This window comes from Hylaeus anthracinus, unplaced genomic scaffold (assembly GCF_026225885.1).
Source record: "Hylaeus anthracinus isolate JK02 unplaced genomic scaffold, UHH_iyHylAnth1.0_haploid 27360, whole genome shotgun sequence".
In the NCBI taxonomy this organism is placed as follows: Eukaryota; Metazoa; Arthropoda; class Insecta; order Hymenoptera; family Colletidae; genus Hylaeus; species Hylaeus anthracinus.
Window position 1 is genome coordinate 2,591 of NW_026535165.1, and position 25,397 is coordinate 27,987.

General features: G+C 46.1%; 1 long non-coding RNA gene across 1 annotated transcript in view; it reads right to left on the reverse strand.

Moving 5' to 3' along the window:
- Positions 1-1,202: 1,202 nt before the first annotated feature.
- Positions 1,203-25,397, reverse strand: part of LOC128893336 (uncharacterized) — a 75,277-nt gene continuing 51,082 nt past the window's right edge. The window contains exon 3 of the long non-coding RNA XR_008461308.1: positions 1,203-1,565. This is a non-coding gene — a long non-coding RNA (uncharacterized LOC128893336). The remainder of the gene's footprint in view (positions 1,566-25,397) is intronic.

Genomic DNA, 25,397 nt, shown 5'->3' on the forward strand with positions numbered 1-25,397 from the left:
CCATCGAGACGGTTACACCCAAGACTTGAAAACGCTCTTTTTTTTTATCGGACAACGAGCCTTCCACTCCGATACCTCGTTACAAGGGACGTCCGTCGTATTTACAAACACGTAGAATTTTTGTTCGGCCGAATCCGCCGCGGTATTTTCCCAAACCGGCGCGCGCCATTAATGGACGCTTTCTTTGCTTTCACGGTAAACAATCCAGACACGGAGCTTGTTACTATACAGTCGTCGAGCGTCGCAAACAATGACGTACCCTGCCCTGGAGATGTGTGCGCAGCTGCTCCACGAGACGCGTGGAAATTATAAGTTTTCGCGCTTAACGAACCACTAAGACGCGAGACGACGTGTACATTGAAAACACGTGCGCGTTAACAACGCTAGACGACGGAGGAAATTGTTGCAAATACCGCAGCTGCTTTACATGTGACTGAACGCTCGCGTTAATTACGCGCGGCTGCGCTTCTGGTTGATACGTGAAAGATAACAACGAGATATCGGTTGCTGTACACAGGGTGTCCCAAAACTCTTGCAGGAGCTGGAAATGGGGGGTAGCTGAGACGATTCTGAAGCAGAATTTCCTTTGCGAAAATGTCGTATGATGCTTCGTTTTTGAATTATTAATGAAAAACCAGCGACCAATCATAGTGCCTGAGTAACGCGCGCTCAACCGCGAAAGGATAGACTCGAGCCAGGATTGGCTACGCCGCGGGGTAGTCAGCTGAGCGCGCGTTATAGTTGAGCGCTGTGATTGGTCCGTGGTTTTTCGTTAATAATTCAAAAACCAAGCACTGTACGACATTTTCGCAAAGGAAATATTTGTTCAGAATCGTCTTAGCTACCCCCCATTTCCGTCTCCGAGTTTCTGGACACCCTGTATACGTTTCTTGGAGAAACGAACAAGTTGCGATTTTCACGGGTACTTCGCGATGCCTTTTTTAACGAAAATGGAATGAAACGAATTATGAATGAAATGATACTAAATTAGAGAAGATCCCCGAAATCCCCGGGATCGAAAGTGGCGTTGCTCTGGAAGGTATCAATTTCGCGAGAGCGATACAGATGAGGCATAGCGTTAAAGTGATCCCCCCGGATCGTCGGAAGTTCGATAATCAAATTAATCTTTCATCCATCGGGCGTTCGGTCTCAATTAAGCCAGGAACGTCGAATTAACACGCAACGAAATCCTATTACGCATCGAATCTCCGGCTCGAGCAGCGTGTAGACAAAGCTTATTACAATGACTTACCCGTGCATTACCGCGTGCACCGGCAGACCTGGCTCCTCGAATTGCTCCCTCTTAAGCAATCCAGCCAGCACAAACAACGAGCGTTTATCTTGTTTCCCTCGGCGGGCCCACATCCCGATTTCCCGTTATCCATAAACCACCATCCGAAATTCCGAGGCACAGCGGCGGTACGCGCGCGGGCTTATGGCTGGCCGTCCGCAAAACCGTAAACAGCCCTTAAACGCGCCCTTAATCCTCGCCGTCGACGTGGCTTCCTCTATACATAGACGCAGGCCTACCGACATGTGGGACCAACGACGATCGATCAAAGTACCTGGAAGAATTTTAATAGGAATATGTCAGTCTAATTCGGGGGAATTTTTATGGTGGAGTAATTTTATTTTGATTGAAAAGATTGTTGGATCGTGGACATCCCTGTTTTCCGTTACAGTAACTTCAAAGATCGTCTGTCATAAGGGTGGCGACGATGGAGGAATAAAACTTTTATTAAAGAATTCAGACACAGTGAAAAATTTCAATAGAAACGTTTTACTCGAATTCAGGAGAATTTTTATGGTTGGGTGTAATTTTGAGAAAATGTTTTTTTTTTATTTTTATTTCGAAGCTTGTTAAGTTGAAAGCATCCCTGTTTTCCATAAGGTGTTTAAAAGTCGCTTTTACAAGGATGATGCTGATGGAGGTATTAAATTTGTATTCGAAATAAAATGTAATACATAAAATCTACATAAAGTATCTTGAATATATTCTACAATTATTACAACGATATCGATATTTTCCATAAGCTCTCGTACCTTTTGGTTACGTTCACCATATATTTATTACATTACTTTACATAACGCGTACAATCCGTAATCTAATAACAAGAAACCGCAGAGCACTCTATCTAACCAGTTCACCAAAATCGATTACAGCTCGGCTCGTAATTGGGAATTGTCGGAGCGAAAAAAAAAAAATAATAACTCTGGAAAGCCCTCAAACGGGACGCAGGCTCGTACGAGCCCTCTCCATTGTTCTCGCGTTCCCAGTTCAGCCCCGAAGTGGGTCACGCCGCGCGATACACCCTGTACATGAACCGTTTACGTGCCATAAAATCTGGGAGCACCGCCAGGAGGGGAGGGGTGGATATGACACGCAAAAATATTAAAAAGTTTTCCCGCGAGAAATTGAGGGAAGACTCGAGGACTCCGAGACACTCCGCTCCCATTCTCTTCGCGCCGCGTCACTGATTTATTCTCCAGGAAAACTTATGGCGACGCCGCGCGGGTTCTTGCGCGGCTTCCCGAGCCTGAAAAAGCGGGGATCATTTCTAACGATCCTCGAACAGACACCGGGAGTATTCATCGGCCGTAAGTCTACGATTTAAAGGATGGTTTGTTGAGAAAAAAAATAGAGTACTACTATTTAGCAAGCTGGAAAGATGTAGAAGAGAATAATATGTGAAAATACTTTTATTAAAAAGAAAGAAGATTAAATAAATATTCGAGGAATTTTTATCAAAGTTTAAGTCTTTATTCACTGGCGGGACTTGTAATTCCCGTCAAATTAATTGAATGCTTTGAAACCTGTTGCGACTTTCGAATTCCTTTATAATTGTTAGATGACAGTATAAGCTCTTTTTCTTTTGAGATATATGACCAAGATGGACGGCTAGATTTTAAAAACTTTTGAGAAATTCGGTAAACGAAGAATTGAAGCAATATTCCAAACTGTCTAGTGCCAGATAATCAGTAACTTTCTTAGATATCGAATTTTCGTACAAGTCCCATTCCAATTTATACCAAGCAACAAAAATATAGTAATGTCTCGTAAAACGCACAAACTTGAGACTGACCTTGTGCGTTTATCGCAGAGTTCGTATATTCTTTGACGTTTGACGACGCCCGTCGAACGGAGACAAGGACAGCGAATAAAGAAGACGGAACCAAAACACCGAGGCACGTCGGCGAAACAACGTAATGCAACGATGAAACTTTCTTATTATTAACTTGTTTATTGTAAAACTTTTACCATCATATTTCTGGACAAATTTGTACCTCTAACGAGACATTACCGTGTCCGTTATAACAAATTGAAACGTACGTGAAATTTCCAAAACGTTTTCACAGGAAACAACGAGCGCGTCGATCATTTTCGTGAATATCTCGATCTTTCAAGCAACGACGGCTGATCGATCGGCACGAATCGTTCGCGAATCGATTGCTCCGGGGTGTAACGAGTTCCCGAGCAATTTTTCCCGTGAAGAGGGGCCTCCCGCATCCCAGGGACGATTTTTCTCACGTCTGAAGGGGAATTAGGAAAGCGTCGGGGCTGTCTGATGTAACTAAGGGCCGCTCGTTATTGCCGAGATTCCCGCGCGTCCATTTTTTCGCAGACTCGAAGGATATAAAGCGGCCCCGGGAAACAAAGAATAAAGAATCGCCCGGGCAACTCGAAACGAGTTCAGAAGTTGTTCGGAAGGATCACGACCGCGACGATTTCGTGGGAATGGCCGTCCTCTCGTTCGCGACGACGACGACGGCTGCTCTTTCTTATTACGAACGATACGTGTCGTGTTTTTATCCGGCACTCGACCGTTTCGAATATCGTTCGAACTATGAAACCGTGCTTGCAATTAAAGAGAGCACGGAGTATGAATATTTACGAGATGGGTAGAGAGAATTGTTCCCGTAATTATGAAAGTGGTCCGAGTCGTTTATTTATTTAAAAAACAAAAAATACAATTAATTAATTTAATTTAAACTCATTTTTTTTTTATTTTGACTTATTTAGACCACTTTCATAATTATGGGCTCAATTTTCGTTTGGATCCAAGTAATAATGACACTTGAAAATTCGATTGTTTAAAATAAGAGTCTATATGAAAAAGTGACGAGTTTGAAGTTTCGATACGTATCAGGTGTAGAAATAATTCTGCGTTCCTGTGCCATCTGATCATCTAACTTTCAATCGTCCCAGAGTCACGCATTTCAGATAAATAAAATATGAGAATATAACAAACAGGCGTTTGGTAAATATTTCTATTTACACTAGACTTCTGAATAATTGAATGCGAATACAGAGAATTAATTTCTACGCCTAATATAAAACACTCATGCGTTAATCACACTGTAACAAAATATTTGGTTCGCTCCCCTAACAAATTTCCATTTACCGTAGACTTGGACTCTTTTATACGACGACGATCAAAGGACGACCAGCGGAATAATACGATATATAATTTTCAATTCCAACGTCGAAAGGGGTCGGTAATCGAATCGAACAAATTACTAGGACGGCAACTGGTCTGGAACAGAATTTTCTTAGATATCGAATTCCAATTACATCCGTCCCCGTCGTTAAATCACGTCCGACGGGATCCCGTCCTGATCTCTCGACGATAACGATCGCCTGTCCCCATTTTTATCTAATAACGCAATTCGTTTAAAACTCGTTACCTCCCAGCGGCCGTTCATCGCCGTCTACGTCGCGACCGCTTCCACCGATCGCCTCCAATCGTTTCGATGCGCGGAATAATTCAACGCGCCTAACGAACCTCGGCCGAGAAAAGGCAGTCGCGAATTAACCCTGCGACGCGTAATACGCCCCCATCAGGAACGCGATCGAAAGAAATATCGCGAAGATCGAGAGAAATATCGGAAAGATTTTTACACGCGATTTCTTCGTGTGGAGACATTGGCAAAATGTGTTTTAACAAGGCTACCCGGCTAGCAGGCCCGTGCCTTGGGAATCAATAGAAATCATCCCCTACGAATTCAACACCAGAGTTACTTTCCTCTCGGAACTGGCGCAGTCGGTGTCTGTCCGCGGCGCGTGACTCCTGATGAACGGTGGCGTCGCGTGTCGCGTCCTGGTCGACAGTGGAACAATCCTCCTCCACGAGGACAGGTGGAAAGCCGCGAAGAACATGACAAGGCCGGCGCGAAAACGCGCCGCGAAATTGCACGCTCTCATAACTTTTACCAGAGGGTGAAAAGTGGATTGCCCTCGAGCTGAAAAGTCCTCGTTGACGACGAATGTATTAACCTTATTAGAACTACAATCAGTAGCCTTCGGAAAAATCTGGGTTGATTTACGTTTTCGAAATGTGTGTTTATTTTGAAGCCGAGAGTGATCAGAGGAGCTTTTCGATGAGATGAAAATTAAGTTGAATAATTTCATTTGTTTCTTTTCTTGCATATGGATTCTTTGAATAGGGGATACTACACGGGCTTGAAAAATTATTCTTTTGGATCCTTCGAAGTTTCTTGATGATTATGATAAAAATACAGACCACACTTTCGGCATCGACGCGACAGTTAATTCTTGCAACCCATCCCCTGGCGATTATTAATTTACAGAGATGACCGCTAGTGGAGGACTCGAGTCAAGGACAGAGAGTACCGCGCGACAGGCGAATTATAATCGGTCGTTCGCGATCGACAGCTCGACTCGAAATGTTGTTTACGTATCTTTTTTTTTTTCTTCTCGAATGTAAAATCAATTTAACCGGGAGTCTTCGCCGTCGGAACTCGATTAAGAGCACTCGTATCCCTCTTCCTGTATGGCTCGCTCGATTACGACATTACCGTAAATTTGCTCCGGTAACCTCGTTACTTTAACAATATGCCGCGAGATTGAAAATACGCGCGGAAAAAGGCCGCGCGTGTCTGACGAGGACGCGGAAGAAGTTTTCGCGCGACGTCGATTGTCGATGGCAGGTAACTGGCTGAAAAAACGAACGGGGGTTGGTTCTCCGGGGGAGGGTTGAGGGGAGGGCGACGGCGGCGTGGGGCGAAGGGAAAGAAAGCGGCAGAAGCAGCGCGGTGAGATCTCTGGCAATTTGTCTTATCCTCTTTCTCTGCTCCCTTTCTGTCCCGTGGCTTCTCTTCGTCCCTCGCTCGCCACTTTCCTCTTTCTGCTTTAACGGAGGGTAGTGTGCCTATCGATCCAGCGGGTCCTTCGAAGGGTGTGGTTGTGTTGCTCGGCGTCGCGACGCCTATGCCCCCTCGACGCTTCGTCCCCCGCGTCATCCACGTTCTCGGCTCTCTTTCTCTCGTTCGACGACTTCGAGACGGGATCGCCACGTGGTCTCGCGTGCACGCGTTTCGACTCTTCGCGAGAATTTCGGTGGTTTTTAAACGTTGGATTAAGGGTTAAAAGGGGTTAGAAAAAAGGGCGAGGGAAAGAGGTTCGAGTGGTGAGATGATCCTGTGGTGCAATGGTAAATAAAATTAAACGTAGGATCGAGTATCGAGGTTCTATTTAACAAAAATGAAATATGGTTTAGAAAATAAGGGTAGCGAATTGTTCACAGAATTCTCAGAAAGCATAAATAATAAAAATGAGTGGTATCCTTACCTCTCATATTCTCAGAAAATATCCCACTTATTCGTTAATATAAGCCGTTCCCGACCGAACTCGAAACATCCCAGTGTCTAGAACGCATCATACACGCTACGATCCGTCGTACAACTTGTCGTACGACATGTACGACGATCACTTCGACGAGTCCCTTTGACCGTTTAAATGAAAGTTGCATTGTCTTGTGGTGCGTGGCGTTGTATCGGTCGGAAGTTGGGCATGTCAAAAATCTGTCGTACGACGAAACGGTTCGCGATGCAACCTTTCACATTTGGTGCAAGATATTAGCACGATTACGTGTTTGGTATCATTTTTATCGCAGAAATGTCAGGAATCGATTGAAGTTGCTTCTAGAAATTTCTGATAAGAATTACAGAGATCGTTGTACGACAAATCGTACGACAAGTCGTACGAGAGATCGTATCGTATATGGGACGTTTTACTGACGAGTCACGCCCTCCCTCCGCAAACCCCAAGAACCAAAAACCATCCCTACGACGATTCATCCTCTTCCACCTTCCATTCGAGTGCAATACGGTATTCATGCACAAGAACCAGAAGCTTCCCTAAAGGAACCCCGAGAACCGAAAACCATCCCCGGCTTTATCCTCCTACATCTTCCGTTCGAATGAATAATTCAATAAAGGCAATTGCAAGTCCCAGCTCGGGTGTAGCGGTGGCGCCAATTCCACGAAACAAATCGTTGCGCTCAACGACGCGATCCGGATACAGCGTCGTAGAGATTTTACACGCGCGTTGCATCCACGTACGCCGTGAACTCTATCGGCCCCAGGAGCGACGTAAGTTGGCAAATACGTCCCCGAGGACGAATCCTAGCAGACTACGGTACGCTCTGACCCTCTCCTCCTCCCCCCACCCCCTGACGTCCTGCGGTAACGTGCCGCGTATCTATTCTCTCTGTATCGCGGAACCTACGTCGTCCGGAGTAATGTTGCGGCTATCTCAAAAATGGTAGCGCAACTCGGCGGAGAGCGTTTAATCATCGCGGGACCGCGGCGCAATGGGTGACGTCTTGGCTTTTCTGATTGCAGAAGGAGAATTGCGGCCCCAGAGTTTCCCAAGATGTTGCGAGTCGCCGCGAAGGTACACGAGGGCCAGAAGTTACGGGTAAGTTTAATCTCTTCCTCAAACTTCCTCGAGATCCGCCTTAATCCCGAAAAGACATACACGCGTCGGTTTACGAATCGTTTCGTCCGACGTCTGCGCTCTCATTTGCGCGCCGGTGGGGGAGGGGGGGCATCGAAATTGGGCGATTTTGGCCAGGAAGGTCACGAGCGAGCCGAAGTTTGGTTAGAAAGAAGAAGGCCTTGTGATTCTGTTGGTTATTATTGGTTTCTGTAGAAGGCTGGAAGAGGAACGAAGAATGACAGAATACGGAGAGGAATTTCTGAGCATTCGGGTGCAATACAGTGTCCCAAAAATATTGGAGGTCCTTGGAAGAGGTTCGTGGGGTGATTTGAAACAACTTTTTCCATAGCGAAAATGTCGTCCGAGGCTTCCTTAAGGAGATATTATTGGAAAACACCGACCGATAGCGTACCCTACGCTACCGCGGCCGTCTAACGAGGAGCCTACGGACCGCAGTTGTCTAGCAAGGAGCCTACGCACCGCGGCCACTCCACCGGCGTACTCGCGCTCCGATTGGTCAGGGTTTTCTGTTGATATCTCCACAACAGTTCCTCGGACGACATTTCCGCTAAGGAGAAAGTTGTTTCAAATCACCTCCCAAACTCTTCTCAAGGTCCTTCAATATTATTCGGACAGCCTGTACATCTGAAAACATACGCTAAACAGATCCCTAGTTGTCGGAACCTTGCTTCGATGATGCAAAGCGATCGATCACCGTTCAAGAAATGATCCAGAGGATCGATGGTACGATGCGATTCACGTTTACGTGTCTGTATAGAAGAACGACGACGGGAGACAAGTCGAGGGCGAAAAAGGGGAAAGGAAAGCCGCGACTGGGCAGAAACGAGGGGAATAATGGTGTGCCCGGAAGGTTACGAAAAATCGAAGAAAACCGAGGGTCAAATGCCGCATGATGGATAACCCGACGGGAGAGGTTCGAGCGTAGAAAATTGATCAGCGAACCAGAATCATTCGATTGTACTTCCTCCTCGTTGCCCCGGTTCTCCTTCTATCCCCCCTCGCCTGACCGCGTTTGTTCCATTCATTTTCCTTCCGCGGCGCACGAGGTCGATAACTCTGATTCCTCGAGACCGCCCTGCCGGGGTCTTCCCGGTACTTTATTTTCGCCATCCCGCTCAATGACCACCGGCCACGGCCGATTGCCGATGGAAATACTTCCGTGAAATTCATGTACCGCGCGAGAAAAATTACTACCGTTTCGCCTCCGCGGGATACGAGGCTGAAGTTCCGCCTACAGGGGAGTCCTTGAACGTTGCAGGGGACGGGCGGCTTTCCAAAGGTTACAGAAATTTCTGCAGCGGTGGGGAAATACGCGAGTTTCTTGTTCCATTTTATTCGGTGCATCTATACTGTTTTCTATTTGAATTTGAAATTCTTTTTTTAGAAATGAATTGTACCAAAGGTTGGCTATGAACGGGTAAACGATATACGAAATCTGTCTAAATTAAATGATAGTTTTGATATTTTTAAAGAAACATTGAATTATTAATACATGCAAGTGTAACGTCTACTCGTGTACATATTTGTAATGAATCATTTATTTAAAAATATTAAACCTATCATTTTATTTAGACAGATTTCTTTAATAGACATGGAAAATACGAATATTCATGGGACTGACTGTATGTTTTTGATTATTTCTCTTCGACATAGCGATTATTTTTGACCCTCTTAAATTTTCTCTAAGTTTGAAATAATTTCTAAAATCAATAGAACGTACCGTTACGTTCAGACCTCTTAAACATTTTAAGAATTGGAAATAATTTCCAAAATCAATGAAAAGTTCCAGAGGAAGTTATCCCTATCGATCAAGATTCGCAAAACAGCCCCACCTGAAGGAAAGTATATAGAAACAAGTGGCCTACACATCTACCAAAGGATTCCCCAAATAACTTTCTCATCCTGCGTTAAATAACGCCCACGAAATAATACAACAGGAAAATTACCTCAATTGATATCCATCCTACGGAGAACTCATTATCCCTGGATCGAGGACGTGCTCCCGATTGAATTCGTGGATTGTTTTGAAAATGTTCATCGGGTAACAAGTACAGCACGTAACCGCCGGAGCACCGGTCGAATTTCTCCCCGAAACGTCGTCGAAACTCCAAATTATGGACGCCGTCCGAATCCGGAATCCGCTCAAGTTCGTCGCAAAACCGCGGACCGGATGGTCTTCGAAGTCCACGACGGGGAAACTTCCGACATTATTGGGATCGTTGCGGCGTTTCCCCGTTGGACGGATGAATCGGGATCCGTCGATAATCATTTCCCCGCCGTGAACAGAAGTCAATTTCACGTTCCAGGACGCGACGAATGCGAGGACCGATTGCGGAAACGGGGACACGCGGTACACAATGAACCCCCGGCCGACTCGCGCGAGTTGTTCAGACCGGGGTGCAAAGTTAGTATGCTCTTGCCAGCTGACGCGGGGGGAGGGACGCCAACGGAAAAGAAAGGGCTTACCTTTTTGGACAAAATTATTTTAATTGTATAAATTAGTGAAGTGTGTATAAAGGACTTAATGGGGAACATTTGTTGTTATAGAAGAATGGCTCTGTTGGCATTCGATGCTTTGATATGAAATTCTTTTTCATGGTGTGTGTGTGTATTTGAAGTAAGTGTGTATATTTGATACTAGAAAGGACTTATTGGGAAGGCTCTGCTGGGAGCACCTGCTATTATAGAAGAATGTTTCTTTTGGCATTGAATTCTTTGATATGAAATTTTTTTTCGTGAGACGTTCACTTTTTGAAAAATCTTAAATTTAAGTGTCAAAGCACTTGGCACAGTCATAACTTTTCATATTTACAATAACTTTCTTCAATAACAAGGATGGTGTCAACTATCAATCGACAAAATTTTTGTTGGCCATTGAATAATAAATAATTTATTTCAGAGGCCATTTCATCTCATATCTCAACTTTTTTAAACACCAAAGATAACCTACCGAAGAGGCCCGGTTAAAGATCACCCACTGCCATAGAAAAATGTTTCTTTTAGTATTGGATTCTTTATCGCGAAATTTTTCTCAAAGCCAATACGGTAAGACTAATCGACACCGTCTCTCAATGTTTATCGAGCAATCTCTTCCGATACGTAGCTTCGTTCCTTTCGAAGACGCCGCTTCAAACGAGACTTCCTGCTCGGAGGTCCGCGCAACGCCGAGGGAAACATTTTGAAGAAGCTTCCGGCGAAGGCCCCCCGTCGAAGTATGTGTGTCGCGTCTCGAAAGAGGAGCGCACACTTTGCATAAAGCGTCGTAATGCATTCAGCGTCAGTTCGCGAAGCGTTCTTCTTAAAACACCATTAAAAAAGAAAAAAAGAAAAAAGAAGAGAGAGAGAAGGAAAAAAGAAAATAAAGAGGCAGAGACAAAAAGGAAACGAAGAACGGGTGGGGGTTAGGGAAAATAACGCAGGAAGCTTTGAAAGTTTCGCGCGGAAAAGTTCGTCTGGAAGTGCGGGCGCTGCCACTAAACGACTTTCGTCGTACGTACAGCTTCGAATTTCATTTTGGAACGTTGAATCTTATTAAGAAGTAAAGTCGTTCTGAAAGTTCTCGAATATTGCGGACGGGGTTTCCCTTATAAATCCTTAGCTCAACACGGCACTTACTCGTCGACCGTGAGAGCTCGCTTGGAAAAATCCAATTTGGAGATGGAGGCGATTACAAACCTTTTGTCGCCGCCTAGGAAAATTTCCGGGGCTGTATCGCGGCCGGCCGCCAACCTTTGAAATACGTACCGCGTCGACGTTTTCAATTACGCTACGGGGGAAAAAAATAGAGAAAAACGCGCGCTCGGGGTGTCCCGAAATACGCTGTCGCGAAAATCCTGCGATTAGCGGTGTTTTCTGTTGGTCATCGGTTTCTTCGTGTTTCTAGGTCTCTTTTAATATAGAGCATGTCTCACCGGAAGTGTTGTAGACAAGTTCTAAAGCACTTTAAGGCATGAGTAGAATATCTTTCGGAAGCTTTTATTATTTTTCCATTGCGTTTTTCACAAACGCCAAGCTGAATGTCAGGAAAATTTAACGAAATTAAAATTGCGTCTCGATACCTTGAAGATTAGTTAATTTAGCATTTCTAGAGTGCACGAATCCTATGCGATTCAATTTCATTAGCGTCCCACATTCGGAATTAATTTTTGTAGCTCCATAACGAAAAGTCCTGTCAGCCATTATTGGGTAACGCGGCGTCCAACGTGTTAATTCGCTGAAAACATATATTTCACGGCAAATTTAATTCCAAAATCTCTAACAAAATTACCATGTTGGTTTTTGAAAAAAAATTCCCAAGGTATTTTAAAATGCATTTAGGTACATTTACTCCCTTTTATTTCGAGAGTCCGCGAGGCGCACTGTACCATTGCTGGCGACTCTTCCCGTCGCTCCGCGAGCGCAACAAGAATTTCATTACGCGATCGAGATTATTCCGAGGAGTTCTCGCCGATAACGACGTCCTGTCGATGACGGGGCGAGTAAAAGGGAGAAAAAAGGAGAGCCCGGGAAACGGTGTTTCTTTTCCCTTTTATTAACAATCAATTCCCTCTTAACAGCCGCCGGGTAAAAGCTTACCTTTGCCGACGGAACCCAATATCGAGTCGATCTTAATGACTTTCTCAGACACCGGGCGCAGAAAAACCGCGCGAGCACTTAATGAAGGTAATTTAAAGCCGTCGAGCGAAGGAGGTCGTGCTTCACCGCTTCACCGTCTGCGCACGTGCACGACGGCCGAATAAGAATAATCGAAGCCGAGACCGCGTGCGGTCCGTCGAACTGGGCCACGCGATGCGGGTGGAGAAAGACGAGCTTCGGGTACGAAAAATACGAGGGGGGAGAGAAGAAAAAAAGAAACGGGAAAAGGTGGAAAGGAATGCCGGACAAAAAAAAAATATTCGAGACACTCAGGCTTTTGTTTGCGTTTCGGGTCATCTCTTTAATCTAACCCGAGCCTTTCTTGATCTCGAATCCCCCACTCTTCGAACGGCCATCTTTAATTACGGCCACTTTAAGTCACCACCGAGATACCGCTGGCAATCCGTCCTCTCACTCTCTCTATCTCTCCCTCTCCCTCTATCTCTCCCTCTCTCTCTCTCTATCTCTCTCTCCCCGAGCCTCGACTACGAACCTCACAAACAGAGGATGAGAGGGCGTGCTTCTGCCCCTAACGAGAAGATTAAAGGAGCGACAGGCTAATGCCTAATCAATCGTACTGTCGCGCGACCGAGATCTCTTTTGCGACGCGATCGAACCCATCGCCGCGATTATCTGGCCTCGCGCCAGCAATTACGTAATCTCGGTAATCTCGGGAGATCTAGCGGGCGACGCGGTGCTTTTCACCGTTTGCGTATGGATTTTGGCACGGTACGCGGGGGCGACGTTGCAGGCGTACGCTTGGGGTGTTTACCCGACGGGGAATATATTCGAAGGTGGCGGAGAAGAGATCGTTCGAATTTTTTTTTTCTGCGGTTATGTGGCGTCGATTAAAACGTGAAAGAAATTCATTTCGTAGAAATTCATTTCGTAGAAATTCATTTCGAAGAAACGACGAATGGTTTGTCGAGGTATATTGGAAGAACCGTGCGTGTAGTCTTTTTTTTGGAATGCGAATTTTAGGAATTTCTGGTGTGAGAATAATATAACAGATGCATGGTGAACGTGGTCAGGTGGTGTATGCGGTTTTGCAAAATGAAATATAAATAATATTAGGTCGTACTAAATGTTCGTGCCACTTATACTTCTGATAATCGAATTTATATGTGAAACATACTATTTATGTGTTGTAAAGGAAGGTAATCTCTCCACTTTTTTTTATAATATTTTCTCACCATTCTGGGATAGTCTTTTTTTCTATTAAATATTTTCTATATTTATATTATTATAATAGAAAATACTTAATATTATATTCATTATATAATTAATGAAACATACATTATGTACAACTTTTGTATATTTTCTCTTTAAGTGCCTGAAATTCGCAATTCAATCTTTTTCATTTCCCATTAGCCTTCTCTTAAGAAACAATAATTATTCCAAGTACCAACTATCTCATCCACGTTAAACTATGGACGCTATTACATTTTTACTGCTTTTTATTATTAAATATTGACACAGTCTTCAGCACGAGCTTATGGGATGACCTCAAACGAGCCGATCGTACCGTTCGGCACGGAATAAATTCCCAAAGAACGCTGACTCCTCGGCCGATGAAAACTACGCCCTTTAACGGCGCGGAAATCGCGGATAATTCGCGACAGGAAACCCCCGTGACGTTTTCCGGTGCGAGGCGTTTGGCCCTCCAGCGGCGCTCCGGGGAGGGGGGGCGGTACGTTCGATTAAGTGGCTTATTTACGAGGGTGCAGCGTTCTCCTGGTACAAACGAGCGAGGTGTGAGTTCGTCCTTGAGTCTTAACCAGGCTAAAAAAGAGCCGTCGATTACGAGCGGCCATTATTTTCCGCTGCTCTCCTTTTTCTGCTCCCCTTTACTTTTAGGGTTCTCCGGGCACGGGAGAAACACCCGAGCAGGGCTGGCAGAGAGCCGCGGAAAAGGAGGACAGTCTTCCTTCGTATTTTTAACCAACCCCTAACGAGCGGCTGGCTTACTTATTATTGGCTCTCAAGGCGCCTCGCGTTCCTCACGGCGAACCAGACGCAACCCCTTATATCTCTTTACCTCTTTCTTCGCCATCTTTTTTATCTTTTCTCGCTCTTCCTTTCCATCTTCTAAACCCCCGCGCTCTCCCGCCCCCCGCTCCTCTCGCTCGCGTTTTCCCGTCCGATGATGGAAATTCAAGCGTAATTTATCTGCAATTTTATCCCGGCCGCGTTGCACCGTCCGGAGGTTCAATTTTCCGTGCGTTATCCGCGCCGAAACGATGAATCTTTCCGAAGGGAAACTCGTTAGTCCGGGAACGGACGGAGATCACGGAAACGCCTTTCGATAACGAGCGAAGTCCGGCAGGGACATCGAGGTCAGCGGGACGTTGCTAATATTTTCGTAATATTCATCTGTCCGATAATATATCAACCATTATAATTCGTTGACCCTTTATTTATCGAATTTCTGGAAAGTTTTTAAAATCTCGGACACCCTGTATATGTCCACATATCACTAGGGCCGAAAGGATTAAACCATAGTTTCCAATATTTTATTTCGACATGGCAATGATTTTCGAACCTCTTGAATCCTATTAAAAGAAATTTGCCTTCGGAATCGTCTCGGCTATCCCCTATTTCCGGCTCCTCCACTAATTCTGGGACACCCTGTAGAGTTGTCTCCAGCAAGCTTCTACAAGAAAAAAAGCTTGTGGCCCTATCCAACAATTAAAAACTAACTTGAGAGTCGCAACCATTTTCGAAGCGTATAATTAATACAGTACCATGAGAAAATGGAGGGGATTTGTAAATCCCGCCCGTAAATAAAGGGTTAGAATACTTTCTGTGTGAATGTGTATTTTCTGGGACCGGGCGGAACTCCGTTTTCGGAGACGCGTTGCTCGAAACGATGTGCACTTGAAAAAATAAAATGTTCGCTTCGTTCAAGCGAACAACGGAATGCTACATTTTCACCGATGCTACATTCCGCCATTTTCATTTACTATAGTATCGCGTGTGTGTGTACTTTTATCCACGGTCGAATGTGCTTTCGTCTATGAACGAATGAAACGCATTAAACCTATACGATACAATAAAAATTGATTCAACTGCGTACAAACAAAACGTGTCGATTTGACCCAACAAACTGAATATTTCGAATAACATTTCGCTCGCGTGCAATGCCGTTCCGCGGTTCATGCTTCATTTGGTCCCGTGTTGATTCATCGCATCGTGTTTTGTTACGGCGCAATAAATACGTTACGCAAATAAATTTACGTAGACGGACGTGAAATGAAACGCCGTCGCTATAGCTCATAAACGCGACGCGTTAACAATAATCTTTTTTCCGTGTTCGTGCCACCGCGTACAAGAATCGATTACGATATCCCCCCGCGGTCCAATTTCGCGTAACAATATTTCTCCAAAAATCTAAAAACGACTACACCGTTTAAAAAACGAATGGATATCGAGCCCCGCTGGAGTTCGGTTTCGAATAAATATTCCATCGCGATTTCCCATCCGAGAAAGTAAGAAAAACAGTGGTCGAAACGGTGGGCCGAAATTTCGGTATCCTTGGACGGCGAGAAATATTCTTTCCGAGTACGCTGCGAACCGCGGAAAGGGTGAGCGGCGTTTATAGGGTAGAGCAGTAAAGCGCGCGATTTGATGGGAGCCAATACATTCGAGCTTATCACCTTATCGCCAATGGATATACCCAGCTAGCAGCGTCCCACGGCGGGGGTTGGTCACCATAAAATATAGAACGAACCCCCTGTCGGGTCGGGGACGCCAACCCCGCGCGGAATCATCCCTGGACATCCCCCTTCGAACGAGCTCATCCCACTCCTGTCGCACGAACTGACACACGGGACCGCGCGTCAATCGATATCGATGAAAACGCCCCACGTGCCCATCGCGCTCGTGTACAAACTGTTTTTTCATGCATACGTTTATACGCGATAATCGATTCGAATTTAAGAACGCGCCGGAGGCCGGACCACCGGCTTCTAACTGCTACACGAAACGCAGGTGTTATTGACTCTAGGGGAGAGGAAATATTTTTTTACAATTTCGACTTTCAATTCCACTCCCATCAAATTCGTTTTTAAACGCTGTGCATGGCAGCACACATTTTCTTTAAGCTTGTCAGAGACAACTCTATTGGTTACGAGGGTTTGGAAAATAATTATCACTCGAATAAGACGCTCTTTATTTCGACCAGAGCAAAAGGAAAGAAAAAACAATTGTGTCCCGGCGTTGAATAATCGACAAATTCAAATGACCCAGCAATTTAGGAAAAAGTGACGCGGCAACGTAAAAGGGAAATTCCCAGAGTGAAACATCGTTTCCCTGGCGCGCGTCCTCTCGCAACCCCTCGTTTGAGGGGGGGGGGGGGGGGGGGGTCGCGTGCCACAGTCTCGCGTAGACGAAACGGGTGTGACGAGGCATTTAACACGCGGTCCAGCGGATGGTCAGGAGCGTAGGGTGGCTCGCCCTGGTCGCTATCGGCCCCAAACATAAATATTTAACGCGGTTATACGGGGCGCGAATAAAATTCGCCTAATTTATTACTCCACGGCTGGCAAATTGTAAAACGCTGATTGCTCGTCCCGCCCCTCCCGCCTCTCCGCCGTCTCGCCGTGAGAATGAACGAAAGGGAAGGGATGGGCAGGGGGTAGGGAAGGGGGTGCGAGGTCGTAATCTCGAGGGGCGAGTTTCGTCGAGCACTAGCTCGCGGCGGGTAAAAAGGCGCCTTTAGCCAGAAGAATGAAGAATAGCATTAGCCTGGATTAAATCAAGAAAAAACGGCCCCGAGGGTGGAATCGGGGGGGGTTGGGTTTTATCGCGGAGCCGCAAAAAAGTTCCGCCTTGGCGTGAAACCGCCCTCTTTTTCCATGGCGACTGAGGGAAGGCGACGGGGCCGAAAGAAAAATTGCGAGACGAGGTTTTGGAATGACGGCGAGTCGAATGACGCGACGATGACGATTTGGGAGTTGATACTGTCGCCGAGGGATCGATGAATGGCTTTTGTCGAGGTTCTAAATAAATAGTAGTATGTAGGTTGCTCTTTGAAGTCGATTTTCCATTTTCGTAAGCTTCCTGTTCTGTTTAAGTGGTAATAGATTCAGGCCGCTTACCCACGAAATTATTCATTTCTTGACAATAAACCTACCACGACGGGTCGAATGTTTTCAAACTTTTGGATAGAATTTTTGTGGGCAATGTACAGGTACCTCCAAAAATTGTTGAAGATCAAGAGAGGTTGAAAGGAGTGCTTCGGGAGATGATTCTAAACAACTTTTTTCTTAGCGAAAATGTTGTTCGAGACTTTGTTGAGGAGATAATAACAAAAAACCCCGACCTGCAGTAGTATAGGCTACGCGCTAGTCAGCCGCAGTAGCATAGGCTCCTCGCTAGACGGCCACGGTAGCGTAGAGTACACTATGAGTCGGAGTTTTCTGTTAATATCTCCTTAACGAAACCTCAGACAACACTCTTGCCAAGGAAAAAGTTGTTTCAAATCAGCCCCCGAACCACCCCATTCAAGGATCTCCGACATTTTTGACACAACAGGGTGGGGGAAAAGCGTGGAAACTCCTAGATATCTCGCGAGTTTAGTAAAAAAAAAAAAAAAAAAAAAAAATACGAAGGTCACACATTAGGTAACTTTTAACGAGGAATCCAACGGTGACCTCGGATTCGACCTTGAACCTCATTTTCAAGGTCAACTTGTTTTCTTTTTACTATAAACCCCCTATTTTCGACGCCGAGATCGAGAAGAGCAGAAAATTTTATGTTCCAGACGAGGGTCGAAGGTCTCGCCACCCCGTCGTCCAAGACGGCGCATCAGCACCGTGGAAATTCTCCCTCGATCGAACCCTGAAAGCTTCCACGGCCGAACGAAACGGGCAACGAGTGTTTGCGTCTCGTTCCCGTTTCTCCCACGGATTTCCGATTTCCCTCGAATCGGAGACCGTCGAGGCAGGAGAACGGACAGTCCATTGTCCGTGAAATTCGAGCCCCGACACCGAAGACGGTCAACCGAGGTCTCGCGGTGGACGCGTGAGAAGAAGAAGGAAAACCGTGGCGAAGGTCGAAGGCGCAAAGTCGCACGGGCGACGATTGACAGGGCGTCGAGTGGCTTCGGTGTTTACACGTCCCTGGGGGCGGCCGAGGTATCATGGCTTGAAAGCCACCCCCTCTTGTACTCATCTAGCTGACCCACCCCACGGGGTCGTTTCCGTGCATATTGGAAAAAATAACGCTCGGTCCCCTTCCGGGCCTCGATATCCAGTTTCGCGACGGGTCTCCGAGATATTGTTTTAAAGCGGAAATCTGTCCCTCGCGAGCTGTAAATTGAGAGAGGCACCTGGCAGCGGAGGGGGCAGCCGATAGCTCCACTCCTAGACCGATTCGATCCTCCGTAGGGAGCGCGAAACAAGAATCGAGGAAGCTAGTTTACGGTAAGCGCCGGCACGGATTTTCCCATTACTCGTGCCGAAGCGACTCGTGGGAGATCCGTGAAAGTTCGGTGCTTTTAGTGTTGCGACGGCTTCATTTTGAAAGGGAAATCTGATACGAGTCCGGAGGAGTCTGGGGAGAATGAACCAAGTGACGCTGATTGTATATTATATTAACTTATGCATGTTCAAACTACAAGTTCCAGTCTATCTTGTACAGGCAGTATTTAAATAATTTTAAACGTGCCCATATTTGAAGGGAACGTATTCGAATCTCCTCAAACAATTTTAAACGTGCTCATATCTGGACAAACCCTATTCGAATCTCCTCAACCTATCTCAAACGTCCCAAGATCTGAATATAACATCCTCGAAACTTCTCGGAATAAAGATCGTTCCAAAGTACAGAACCCTGTCCCGGATCAAATATTTAGCGTACCCGCGGGACCGTGTGGATCGTCATCGTTTACGCCGCGGGGAATCCAGCGTTCGCGTGATTATTTTCGTGATCTACTTCCGCCCGCGTAGCACGTATTCCCGCGCCGAGCCGCGAAATTAATTTCGTTCGGTGCCGGCGCGAATGCACCGCGCGCGATTCATTCTACTTTAATCTACCGATGTACGGTTTTAATGCGTCCGTATCCTCCCAAACGTGCCGTGAGCTCGTTCCCCTATATCGTTGCTCGTTGTTGCGCCCCTACGTATGCGGCTTTCGTCGAAATGACCGTGCCCGGATTCCCATCTTGGCCGGCGTACGCTCGCGTAAGCGGAGACGGCGGACGGAGGAACTTCTATCCGCGTGGGAATCCGGCGCGGTGCCTTGCGAAACTCGCGTTTACGCTCGTGTCGGCGTGAAACGTATCCGTACGTCAAACGTCTCTCGTATACATGAAAACCTGAGGGAAATCTTCCGCGTCGCTGGACATGGGAGTCCCATTTATCTTTCCGCGAACTCGTTTGCTATCGACTGCCGATTATTCTCGGGTAAATCGACCCCCCGTTCCGTCTGTGTCGACCATGTCTGAGGGGATGATGGGACTGATAAGGAGGCGACGCGTTCGACGCCGGGTCGCGAATGGTATTAAATTGGCAGGTGTTGAGGTAACTGGTGATCGAGTGCACGTGAAAGGCACTATTTAAGAAAGCTTTTGAGTTCGGTGTCCTACTCAGCCATCCATTTAACGGAGCGAATGCAAAATTGTTTTCTTACAGAATTTGAAGAGCGCATAAATAATTGCATTACTGTGCAATTTTTCCCTTAAATTTTATTTAAGTGGGAGGAGCTAGCTAAGCAGACGTGAAAACAAGATACAATACTGTGATCTGAAAATTCGTGAAAAATTCCCGGGGTAAATCCGCGTCCCCCCGGCGAAACGACGAGAGAAAGACACCCGGGGATAAAAGGGAAAAGCCGATATTCGAGTCTGGCCCGAGACGAATCGCTCTTTTATTTTGCAGTAATAGAGAATCAAGGAGCTCGTCGATTATCCATTATTCTCGGAGGAGCCCCGACCTTTGTCCCCGCGAGACGAAGTGACTTTAAAAAACTTCCGCGTCTCGTTCGCAACTTCGTAATGTCTCCAAAGGAAGCAGAAAGAGGAGAAAGAAGAAAAAGAAGAAGAAGAAGAAGAAGAAGAAGAAGAAGAATAAAGGAGAGGAACCCGGTTCTTAACGCTTCATTTTTACCGGGAAGATGTTTTAAAATTCCCGTCATTAATTTCACGAGGCGCGGACAATTTCCAGCGTTCAATTACCGAATCCCTTTTCTCGCGCGTCTGGCACACAACGAGCGAAAAGGAGCGTTTCGAGGCAGAAATCGTCGAACGGCTTTCTGCGAAAGGAAAACACGGTCTCTGGTAAGGCTTTGGCACCGGCACGCGGTTTTTCCGAGGGACCACGTCGGCGAGTTATCGGGGGCTGGTGGTTGCAGAAGTTTTTCACAAAGAAACGGCGCGATTCGTTTAAACGAGTTCACGGTGAATCTGAGAATTTTTTCGTCTGGGGGACGAACCGATCACCGTAGAATAAAATCGATAGAGTTTTTTATTTAATTCTAAGGTATACCTCATGGAATTTATTGACACTTTATATACCGGTCTATTTAGAAACAGTCTTTAATTTAAAATAGAGTTTTCTACAGTAGCATATGTCAATCGTGGCTGACAATAATTCTTGACTGAACATTGTAACCATCAACACAGTGAATAAATTCGAAAAGCTAAATACTGCAATTAAAATATAAATAGGGTATAAATAGACTCCTGGTAAATAAAGTGTTAACTATGTTATCGGTGTTCAAGTTGGGGAAATAGATGGAGCTTTTGATACATCTCTTCAAATTTGATTTTCTTTTTAAATACAAAGAACGTTATTTTTCTATGGATGCATACCGAGTGGATGAGAAACAGCAAGTTTATTATGAAAGAAAATTTCGTCCACAAAGGACTCTCGTTCGTATTTATTTAGATAAATGGCTGTGTACTCCTGCAATAAATCTCTCGTCCTGTTTATCCATGGAAAGAACGATTCGGGCGAAAGAAGCGAAGCAAAAAAGAAAGCGAAGCAAAGAAGATGGCAGGCATTTCCTCCGGGTTTATAACGAAGCTTTGTTTCACGAGCGGCTTTAATGGCTCGCCTTGCCCACTGAAAAGTCACGCTGCAGCTCGTCACTCGACGGTCGTTCCTTCTTTCCCTCTATCGGTTCCCCATTCCGTCGTTTTCCCTAGTCGTCCAAAGCTTCGTGCCTCTTACAGCGCGTGGCCCTTCGCGAGCCCAGCATTATTTTCCATTTTCTTTCATTCCCCCCGATCGCTCGTTCCCCAGAAACGAAAGACGATAGACGGAGGCTCCCTCTAACCCTCCTTTTCTCGCTCTCCTCGCGCGCCGATTCCGTCGACCTCTGGATTTCCCTGCGCATTTTCCGCCCGTCTGTCGGGGAGAAATAAGGGCACCGAGGATAGGGGCCGAATCGAATTCATCGCGTCGACGAACCATGTGCACGGGCCGTACGCCCCACCTCCGGAACGGGATAGGCCTGAGATAATTGAAATTCGGAAGCCTCTGCCATCGATAGCAGACGCCTGCTGACGGTTTTCGACCGAACGAAACGGTCTGGCGCGAAACTGAGCAGAAAATAAGAATGGGGACCGACGACAGGCCTGCCCATGGTCTTGAAGCGAGACAAGGGAGAAGGAAACTGAACTCTGAACGCCTGTCTGACCACTGCTGGGTGTTTCTACTTGTTTTAGAATTTCAGTTTATGCAGTCGAGTTAGTTAAGAAACATTGAGAAGTGAAGGAGTAATCAGACTATAATGAATGATGGATAGGAGTAAAGACTCTTCCAAGTAGAAACATCGAGTAATGATCAGACGAAGCGAGGAAAGGCCTCCTTATGGTACTAATGCTTTGAACGAGGCCTGCTTCGGGCAACATTTTCGCTAAGGAAAAAGTTGTTTCAAATCACCCCTCGAACCACCCTGTTCAAGAACATCCCAAACACCCGTTTGGGACACCCCGTATAGAATAATAACAAAATAATTTGTATCCAGATATTATCAATAAAATACCCAAGTTTACACTGTAGCCCCTTTCTCGATCCCAAAACACGTATCCCTCGCACTCAGCATTCCACCACGCACACTCTCTCCTTCTCGCACCTAGAATATTCTCCTAGTTGCTCTTCAGTGTCTGGTGTTAGCACGCAGACCAGGTTTCACGCCTTAGGCGTCGGTACGCTGCCGTTTTATCGTTTCGCGCAGCTTCGTAAGTACATTAATCCGTAGGTGGGACAGCCCCGGTCTCTTCTGCTAATAGTAATAACCCCGTCGTCGCTAATATATCATACGGGGACGTTGATTAAATTTTCGCGGAGTTCGGGTTTATGTTTCGGCTTTACGCGCCGTGAAAGGTTACGGGCGTCGCGTTTGCGATCCCGATACCCCTCGAAATTTGTTTTCGCGCGGAAAGAAGTACACGAGATACCCATCAGCGTCGAGATTCCGCCACCTCTGAATCTGTTCAGAGCCTTTCGCACCCGAGTGGTGCGTTTGGTAATATTTTTCATAAAATGATTCTTGGCTTCTTGACAAATTCAAGAATACACGATTCTATATCACGTGTTTCTAATTCTACGATCGTCTTGGTACTACTTCATTCTGTTTTATATAATCTATAGCTCAATGGAATAAAAATTCTATTTTGTTACACATCGCCACAATTCTCCAGCATCCAACTTTGAAGGATAAACCAAGGAAACCAAGAAAATCCTTTGGTTCCTTTATAAAAATCTTTCTTTGATCAGTCTCCTCTAGTTTACATACGAACTACTATTTTAATTACTCTTGTGTTTGATCTCGCACTTCGAATTTTCCGTTACAGCCAAAGAGTAAACGAAGCCGTTCGTTTCTTTTTCGAATACCGCTCGTTGAATAAGCATTTCCAGGCACGCGGCAGCCATGTTCGAGTTTCGTTTGCGATTATCACGTGTTCCAGTGTCATAGCGTACGGCCTCGGGCACAGAGGCGTGCGCGAACGTCGGACAAAAGCCTTCCGCTAGAAATAGCCCGGACCACGGCCGCATTAGAGACATTATGAACGGAAATGAACGACCGCGAGTGGGTGCACTTTGTTGCGCGCCAGCTCGTAATAAAGTCACCGCCGCGTATAGGGCGTAGAAAATATTACTTCGTTGTGTTCGCGTTTCTTTTTTTCGTCCCGCCCCCTGCGCTTTTCTCAAAGGTATACGTCTAGCGAACGAGTTCAGCGCGAGCTGGCCTGCATAATACGCCGTTGTTTTATCTTTTTCGAAAATTTCACTCGGGGAAACTCGGTCGCCTCGGATTAAACGGCTTAATAGACACCGCGGCGGACCGATTAAGTCGACAACCGCTGGATTATCCGAACGCGAAATGAGATCGTCGAAACTGCGTTAACGGAGCTCGCGGAAATAATTTCAGTGGATCGGTGTAATTTTCGGTGGTAAAGGGAGTCGAAGATCAATTGCCGAGTATAATTTATCACGGTCACCGTGTTCTTATCTCACTACTAATTAAATAGTATCGCTTCAATTCTTACATTTAAACTGCACCAAGTTCGCCACCTTTACTCTTCCTTAGAAATCGTAACTGTCTCCTTTGTTTTTCCAGAAATTCCCGAAGTACTCGTTAATTTTCTTTTCGCCGAAAAAGTATCCACCCACGATGATTAATTTCATCGAGTCGAACTGCTACGAGTTTCGCCTCGCCGCTCCTCGGGTCGCTTAAACGCGCTCTCCGTTTCGAAGACGAACGACGTTCGAGGGCCTCGTAAATTCCCCCGAAATCAAATCCGTAGAACGGTGACTGGTGTCGAAACGGAATGGCCCCTAAAAAAGTTTTAGGAGTAAACCTGTCCCGAACGTACCGGGATTCAGCCGAGTCCGATCACGTAGACTCATCTCGGTCATAAAACAAACCCCCCGGTACCGCCTTAGTGCTTTCTTCAACCTATCCCCGCGGAAACGTACAGCTGCGTGCTCTCGCAGCGTAACGGCTCACGTAGATACCGAATACGGGCGCGTTTCGACCCGTAACAACGAGACGAAATAAGTGGCGGTACACGGCTGCTTCTGATACGCGGGGCACGTTCCTTTAAATATAGACGATCCACGCGTACAACTCCCGGGGCTCTACGGACTGAGCCCGCGAACGCCGTGCAACGGGACGAGCGATTGTTTGTGGCGAAAGGAGTTAATACGACGAGAGAATCTCCGGTGGTGCGAAAGCGTGGGAGTAATGATAGTATAAGGAGTGAAGAAGCGTTTCGCAGGAGGCTTTGTTTTCGAGAAATCGATCCTGAAAGCATGTTGGACCACGTGTGTGATTCGGTTTAACGAGAGGTTCAACGAGAGATGTCTGATCAGTAATCTCTGTTTCTACTTGGAGGACTGAGTGCTCCTATTCGTCATTCATTATGATATGGTTATTTTTTTCAGTTCTTGGTATATATTTACTAACTCGATTATATTAAATTAAATTCTAAAATAAGTAGAAACACCTAGCCATTGACAGACAGGTTTCATTCAAGGCTTGATACCGCGACGAGTGTTTTCCTCGTCTCGTCTGACCATAACCTTCTGTTTCTACTTGAAAGAATATTTACTCATATTCGTCATTCATTATGCCACAATGTCCAACAATCTCTCACAACATTTTCTACCCCTGCTATAAAACGACATAACTCCATCGACATAATGCTTCACAACGCCAAAATCCTCCCAAACAATCGCGCTAAAATCCGCAAAAATCCCGGCCTGCGGGACTTCAAAATGCAATCGAGGCGAAATTCGAGGCTTTTTTATCCCCCGGAAGAGAAACGGCCGAAGGGCAGAGTCCGGTGGCGTGACGGGCGGCCCGAGTTATCCGGCGTCCGAAGGAAGGGCAGGAACGAAATATGGGTCTCGCGGCCATGGGGGTAGAAATATGGCGGCGAGCGGGCGCTGGAACGAGAAACACGACGGGCGCCGGCGGTACAACGCCGGTGCATAAATCCCGTGGAGGGGAAGTGGAACTCCGGGTAAGACACCTCGGGAACGGCGTT